At 44.6% G+C, this 8175-nt stretch overlaps 1 long non-coding RNA gene across 1 annotated transcript; it reads right to left on the reverse strand.

The window, feature by feature from the left end:
- Positions 1–1158: 1158 nt before the first annotated feature.
- Positions 1159–7127, reverse strand: LOC116085073. Its single transcript, XR_004116404.1, has 2 exons — positions 5817–7127; positions 1159–1922 (listed from the first exon to the last, which is right to left on the reverse strand). It is a non-coding gene; the product is annotated as an uncharacterized LOC116085073 (long non-coding RNA).
- Positions 7128–8175: the final 1048 nt, after the last annotated feature.

Consider the following 8175-nt stretch of genomic DNA (forward strand, 5'->3'; position numbering starts at 1 on the left):
CATCATCAATGGGAGGAGAGGCCCTTGGCCCTGTGATGGTTCTATGCCCCAGTGTAGGGGAATGCTAGGGCCAGGAAGTGGGAGAGGGTGGGTTAGTGAGCAGGGGGAGGGGAAAGGAAAATTTTTTTTTTTGATATTTTTTCGGAGGGGTAACCAGGAGAGAAGATATCATTTGAAATGCAAAGAAAGAAAATATCTAAAAAAAATGTAGGAATCCCAAGTTTCTTCCCTTGCTTCCTCCTTCCTTGCCCTTGTGTTCTAAAGGATGGTGCACCTAGACTAGCAGTGTCACCCTTTCAAGAAAATGGATATGGCCACGGATTGCTCCCAACAGAAAAATTTAACTTTTGTTCTCTGGTTGAAGCTACTTACCACTGATCATGTTCTTCCCAATGACTGTGTGTACGTTTTTTGGGTTGCGCGCGCGCGCGCGTGTGTGTGTGTGTGTGTGTGTGTGTGTGTGTGTGTGTGTGTGCACGTGTGTATTTCCTTTTCATACCTGTCCATAGCCTAGGCTGACCTCTTAACACTAACCTCTCCTCCTGATTCCAGGTTTGGCCCATTACAGACTTCATTTACTTCTGAGGTCTCAGGTCTCACCTGTGTTGACCCACTGCTCAGGTGTCTTCAGGCAGACCTGTGGACAGCCGATCACATCACCAACAGCCTCGTGGCTGAATTGAGCTCTGCTGAGGCTCTGAGGGAAAATTTCATCACTACATATGTGATTTCTTTGTTCTTGACTCCTCTCCCCCAAATTGTAACACTCTAGATCTTTCCCAAATGCTTGCTCAGTTCAGAAGAATCCCTCCTCTGTATCATGATTTAAGTCCCCAGCATCCCTTCTTCCCCATTTTATTGTGAATTTTAAGGACAGTATGAGCCATTGTCAGCCTTTCTGCTCAGATTGGAAAGTAGGTGTTCTGGGATTCAGAAGCCAAGAAGGCATATAGTTCCCAGATGGTACAGTGTCCCAAGAGAAGGGTACCTGAGATACGGAAGCCCAAGAGCCACACAGCTCTGAGAGGAAGCCTCCTCAGAAGAAGAGGTTTTCCCCAGCTGAGCTGAGCAGCTCAGGAGCCTCAGCCCTGCTCCTCCTCTTTGCATCTTCCACACTTCCCTTCATTGCTTCTTATCTTTGAATGAGTCAAACCAGGCTGCAAATCTCAAATTTATTGGTAGTTCCAGGGTGCGAATGGGTGAGTCCAGGAATGGCTGCTTATGCTCCCAAGAGAGAAGACAGTGGGGAAATGGACAAGGCACGGTGCTTGTATAGGTGTCCTTAGGGTGGAGCTTTCTAGGGTGGAGGTTTCCAGGGTTATGAATTGGTTAAGATTTGGAGCTCAGGGTTTTCCTGTTCAGGGATTGTTTTGTGTTTGGTTTTGGTTTTGTTTGTTTTGTGCTCAGGGTTTGTTGGGCTACTATGGGACATTCAGGGATTGGTAGGTTTTGCTATTCAGGGATTTGTAGCTTTTGATCAGATTTTTCACCTAAAATTAAGTAATCTGGGGAGGGTCCTGGTGAATAGCTGGAGATGACCTTTGTGATAATTATGACAGGTCTGAGGATGGGCCTGGCTGCTGGAGCACCTCAGACAGGAGCCTGACCACTTTCCTGCCTTGAGGGTTTACAGAGTTTACCAAATATACAGAGTTTCCAAAGTATACAAAGTTTACAAATGGAATTCATGGTAGGGAAAGCCATTCCTGCCACTTGAGTGGCATGAATATCTAATGTCCTCCACCAACCCCATTTTTGTTTACTATTAATGTACAGTCAGGTTTGTGTGTAGAGATCTCATCCTCGTTGTTCATCTCCCCTACGGCTCTGTGGGTTTGAAGTCTGTGGAGCAAGTTCATCTTCACTTTCAGGGTATAACCAGTAGTTTCAGGCTCTGGCTACAAAGCTAAAAGCTGGCAATCCTGTAATAATAATTGATTAAAACTCTAAGTTAGAAATCTTTTGGACCTGTTATTGAAGGAATCTAAACAAGAAGTTTATGATTCAGGCTGTGATTAGTAGGATTAAGAAAAGAAGGACAAGGGGGAAGAGGAAGTGTAGTATCCACCAATCCCATATTGGATTTATTAATGATGCACTGACCAGAGGCATAAAGCTGTTTTCTGTGTTTTAAAGATCTATCTGGAATTGTAGGATCTTATCTTTTACTATGCCTGACTAGTTGATATGAAAGCAACATTTGTCCCCAAGGAAGAAATAAAGACCACCTCCCTCCCCCCCCCCCCCCCTCTCTGCTGCTGCTGCTGCTACAAATCTAATCCTTGTTGATTTTGTAGCACTCGAGCTGACAGTGAATCTATTTGGCCATGGAGAGTGAGGATGATCTGTTCCACCCATTGGAGATCCTTAATGAAGGAGAGGAAAACTGATGGTAAATAGCTAGAGTAGTCAGTCCTTCCCTCCCAGTGGCGACACCAGCACTTACACCTGAAAGTGTGAGGATCTGAGGTGCTCATTTATTATGACTTTCTGCTATGAACCCTGTGATAGAATCTGGCAAAGGTTCTTCACCAGGTACCACCCCCTAGCTTTGGAAAAAGGAACCCAAGGGCACATGTCCCAGACCACTCAGTGGGTAGGCAGTGGTAGAATTGAGTGCTGCAGAGAGTGGAGGCATGATGAACACCTGGGCATAGTGGCTGAGTGGTGGTGGTAAAGGTTATGGCATTCTTGCAGTCTGCAGGATCTAGTGTGCCCACAAAGTGTGCCCCTGAGGAGTTAAAGCAGTCTGCAATACCAAAGCAAGAAATGTGGAAAAAACATAGGGTGGTTGTAATGTTTGACTTGAAGCAATTAATGAGAAGAGAGGTGAAATAATCTAATAAGCCAACAGACAAGACCACAAATGGTGGAGGTGAGTTTGGCCCAACACTCTCCAAAGCAGTCAGGCAGAGCATTATTCAATTATTATTCAGGTCTGAAATAAAAGATGGTATGATAGAGAGGTGGGATCAGTATTGTCTAAGAGGGCTGGTATAAGTGATGTAAGGACCTTTTGTGAACATTGGACCACTTCCTTTTCTCTATACACAGAGGTTGAGTTATATTTTGATAGTGGCTAATGGGTAGCAGTGATGAATGTTATAGTAAAATTCACCAATGACTTCTGCCTCCCACCTGGAGTGCCATTGGTCTTCGATTGGGATATAAAAATTCTCCACTCTTCTTAAAATGTAATATGCCTTCTGAATATGCATCACGTGTCATACAGGACCAATAACAGCCTCCAAAACTTTTGGCCAGTGTTGCCAGTAATCCTTAGTTTGATCATAGAGGAAACAAGCATAGGGAACAGGTGTTTTGTAAACCACTTAGGTGGTGCAAGAATTCATATCTCCTTTCAAAATTCTGCTGGTGAGAAGTCTCTAGACCCTATCATGTGAATGGTCTGTTTGAGTTGTTGAATATGGGTTGCCTGAAACTCAAATCTTCATACATACTGCCCACTGCTGATGGGAATGAGCAAGAGAAAGTAGAAGTGTAGGGTATAACCCAATAGGATTGGGCTTAAGTCCCAACACAGTTATGAGATTTCATTCTACTGAGATCTGAGGCAGCTACTCAACCTTGATACCTTTTGAAACTTAAGAGTTCAAGACCCTGATGAGGTTGAGATGTAAAAAGGAGGATTACCTTCAAGTAATAGCTTAAGATGAGATGATGCACTCAAGGTGAATGCAGTGAGGGAGGCCATCAAGTTTAACAGGAATTGGGTAATAAGGATAACCTTGAAGAGGCTTGGGGAAAGAGGAGGGGGGTTGTGACCAGGAGGAGTGATTAGGACCAAGTTCCAATGTTGATTAGGGAGGATAGGGCAAGTAAAGGGTATGTATGTAAAGATGTTTGTGAAGACAGTGTAACAAAGGAGTAAGGAGGCAAATGATGGTTGAGACATGAGGCTAGGAGGCAGGACTGGCCAGCCATAGAATGAGAGGAGGATGGTGGTCAGAAGGTCTTAGTAAGGGGTTCTGGGAATTAAAATCAGTTTTTATGTTTGTTCTGGATGACCTTTTGTACATTTTCATAATTTACTGCTTTAAGGGAGGCCTTACAAACAATAGATGAGTCATCAATTGATCTCTAGCTTGAATGTCCTCTGGGGTGTTTTAATCCCATTCAGGGTTCTGGCTGGGTACTGCCTTGGTCCCAGTAGGGTGGGCACTATCAGTTTGGTGGATTTTATCTGTATGTGCCCTAGCCTGATCCCACACTTGCCTGTGTTCTGCAGGAAGATTGTAAGGATCATGTGGATATCATGGAAGGTGAGATCATAAGATTGGGCAATATATTGGAATTGCTTTAAAGAGGTGGAGTAACTAGCAGGAGAGAACCCCAATCCCTTCTCTGAGTTTGCTTAATGAGCTCTGAATGTACTCTGACCAAGCCCTCCACACCAGCAAGTTCCTGCAAAGGGAGAGCAATAGCTGGCTTAGGCTAGGTACAGGGAGGTAAAGGAGGTTCTTTTGCAGAGCAAGAGCTTGTAGCAGGAAGACTAGGGGCTGGCTGGTGGTGTGCTAAAAGCAGGTCTCAGGGAGAGCTTATTTGGGCAACTTGTTGCTGAAGAAGGAGAAAGGGAAACTGAAGGAGTGGAGGAGAGTGAGCTGTGGATTTAGGCCAATGTTGGGGAGGTTTGTTAGCTGGATAGAAAATAGTGGAGGAATCATATTGTTCAGGCTTTGTAGCTAAAAGGAACTGAGTAGAGGTACAGAAAGAACAGAAAAAAGGCTTAGAATCAAGGATAAGAGAAGGCGATGACTTAAGGAATCTTTTTCAAATTTCCTGATCACTGGCAGTATTTGTAATGGTCCTAGATAATACTGGGATCTAGGGTGCTGTTTTGAGGCCATTCTGATTGATTGTTTATATGGTACTAAGACCAAATAAATTTGAGTCCCTTCAGATCCAGTGCTAGGTAGAGAGGCTGGAGGTTTTCTAAAAGGCAACCCAAGGGTGAATGAGAGGGTATAGAAAACACCATTCCCACAGTTAAGAAAGAGGAAGAAGGAATGACACAAACCATTCAGTGGGATATCACACACTCAACAGGAGTCAGAGCTTGGCTTGGCTAAGCCCAGAGAGACTCAACACCTGGGATCTGGTGCCAGAACTTTTAATGAGGAGCCTGAAGGCAGAGAGCCCAAAGGCAGAACCTATGAAGGCCAGGAGTAAGACAAGATGTTCAGTGGGTCATCACACACTCAGTGGGTGTCAGAGCTTAGTGTAGCTAAGCCTTAAGCAGAGACCCTGACTAAGCCCATAATGGCAGATGCCTGAAGGCAAAAAGTATCTCTAGGGAGGGTCTAATCCACAGGAAATGGTCAGGGAAAGCCACAGGGGCCTAGAGAAGCTGTGCAATTATAGGCAGCTCCGAAGTGAAAGTTCAGGAATGGCAGGAAGGGATGCAATGGTCTAGTAGAGCCTAAGGAACTGTGAAGGTGCAGCTCCAAGTCTGGTAGAAAGAGGTCAGGTGAAAAAGACAGGAAGGGTTGCAATGGCCTAGGAGAGACTAAAATAACTGCAAGGTTATAGCTTCAAGGCTGGTGGGATACAGTCAGGTGAAGGGGTCAGGTAGGGGTGCAGTGGCCCAGCAGGGCGTAAGGAACTACAAGGTTGCAGCTCCAGTGGTATGGTGTTAGGGGTAGTGGTAACAGGGCAACAGACTCAGGTGAAGACAGCCAGCCATAAAACACTTGGCTGAGGGAACATCTACCTCTAAGAATACCAGAGACAGACACTCAACAGTCATTTTCTTGGACTCTGGGAAGCATTTACATAAACTAGAAGGGGAAACTTACCTAATTGTTGCTAGTGGATGGGATGTTGAGCTATAGGAGAGCTGGAAGATGAGTCTGCTGCAGGCCATCTGGAGATGAAAGAGTGCTAGTGCAGTTCAATCCATCCAGAGTCAGAAGCACAAGCACCAAAGACAGTCTTCGTGAGGCACTACACCAAAATGTTGGATGAGAAGGTGTCCTGGGACTTGGAGGCCTAGGATCCACTCAGCTTTGAAGCAGGACAGTGTTCCAATGGAGGAGTATCCAGACACACTGGCACCAAGAGTCACATAGCTCTGAGAGGAAGCCTCCTTAGCAGAGGCATTGTAGCTCATTGGGTGGAGAAGAAGTGTGGTGGTTTGAGTATGCTTGGGCCAATAAATGAAACTATTAGAGGTGTGAGTTTGTTGAAGTAGGTGTGGCCTTGTTGGAGAAAGTGTCACTGTGGGGATGTGTTTTGAGAACCTCCTTCTGGCTACCTGAGGATGCTGAGTCTTCTGTTTGTCTTCCGAACAAGACAGAACTCTCTGCCCTTCCATTACCATGCTTGCATGGACACTGCTATACTGAATCTTTGATCCTGTAAGCCAGCCTTAAATGCTGTCTTTTAAGAGTTGCTCTAGTCATGGTGTCTCTTCACTGCAATGGAAACCCTAAGACATGGGTTGGTACCAGAGACTGGGGGATATTTCTGTGATAGGCCAGACTATATTTTGATTAGAAGAATGTGGAATTGGGGACTTTGAATTTGGAAAGACCTGGAATGCTTTAAATGGGACTTAATGGGTCATCCTAGAAGGAATATGGAATACATTGGTGCTGATGGTAATTTGAACTCTGGGAGTCTCCCTCAAGTTTTTTTCTGAGTATAATATCAATATGCTGCCTAGAGGTTGTTCTTATATTTTAATGGAGAGTGGCACTTTTCACCCTTGTACAAAAAGTCTGCCTGAGGCTAAGGTGAAGAAATTCAAACTAATTGCTTTGACAGAGGATGTCTCAAAAAAGCCCAGTCTAAACTTTGTATTCTGGTTTACTCTCATGAAGAGCAGTGTGATCAAATGTAGCGAGCTTAGAAAGGAAAATACAAAATGTATCGTTCAAAGACTAAAGAAGCATCAGGAAGTGGAATGAAGCCAGATCCTGTTTTCAAGGATATTAGGAATTAAGGGAGTGAAGACCTTAAGGCAAGATCCCACTCAGATAAATTTATGTAGTTGTACAAGGGAGAGTTATATCATGTTAGGTGTTATTGTGTCTTGGTTATTGTTTTCATTTGGACAAAGGAGATACAATTATGTGTCAAATTGACAAGAGATAACTTGTGATGGTTATTCTTGGTTTTCAACTTGATTAAAATCTATAATGAAAAGCTTAGGTCCAGGCAGGGTGGCACATGCTTTTAATCCCAAGAGACAGAAGCAAGCAGATCTCTGAGTTCAAGGCCAGCCCAGTACACAGGAAGTTAAAGGTAAAAAAAAAGCTTAGGTTCGTGCATGGTGGTTCATGCCTTTAATCCCAGCATTTAAGTGACAGAACCATGCAGATCTCTGAATTTGAGGTCAATCTACAGAGCAAGTTTCAGGATGGCCAAGCTTAGGAACTGAAGGAGTTGGAAAACAGAAAGCTGGTGATAACGTTAAAGAACAAGGAGGCCATATTCCTCTGGCAAGCATAAGTTGGCAGCTTTAGCCGAATGGCTCTGCCTTTAAAGTCAAGAGTAGAAACTGATGCTGCTTATCTAGAGCTCAGAAATAAACAGAGATTAAGAAGAGATCAGCACCACTGAGAATGTAAGATTAAGTTTTCAAACTGTACTGTGGGAACTTAGCTGTTAGTTAAACTCAAGTGGGAGACCGGCTCCCAGAGCCTAGAAACAAGGAGACCAGGATGACTTGGCAGAGAGAAGGTAACAAATGACTGCCAGGTGGCTATCCTGCCCCTGAACCCTAGTGAGAGCCAGCACCAATCAGAAACCACCCCGTACCTTCCCCTTACCCCAGTATTCCCTTTTGCCCCAGCAACTGCACAGAAATAAAAAGCTGCCTAAGACCCTGCTCTGGGCCAGACTTCTCTACCCCTGTGAGGAATATGAGTCTTGCCCTAGCTAGCTGGAATAAAAAGCCTCTTGCAGATTGCATCAAGTCCGTGTCTTGGTGGTGTGTGGGGTTGTCGCTCCTGGGATTTGAGTGTGAGGGTCCCTCCGGGAATCTCACAAGGTGAAATCTTCTGGGAAGCATTTTCTGAGAGCACACAAAATCTGTGTCCCAGAGATAGCCAAGGTTATACCTTGTGCTTTAGCTGGACTTGGCAGTGTATAAGAATCACCCAGGTGGTAACGGTTTTGAAGGCATGAAGGGTTCACAGAGAGAAACTGATG

This window comes from Mastomys coucha, unplaced genomic scaffold, assembly GCF_008632895.1.
Source record: "Mastomys coucha isolate ucsf_1 unplaced genomic scaffold, UCSF_Mcou_1 pScaffold9, whole genome shotgun sequence".
Lineage (NCBI taxonomy): Eukaryota > Metazoa > Chordata > Mammalia > Rodentia > Muridae > Mastomys > Mastomys coucha.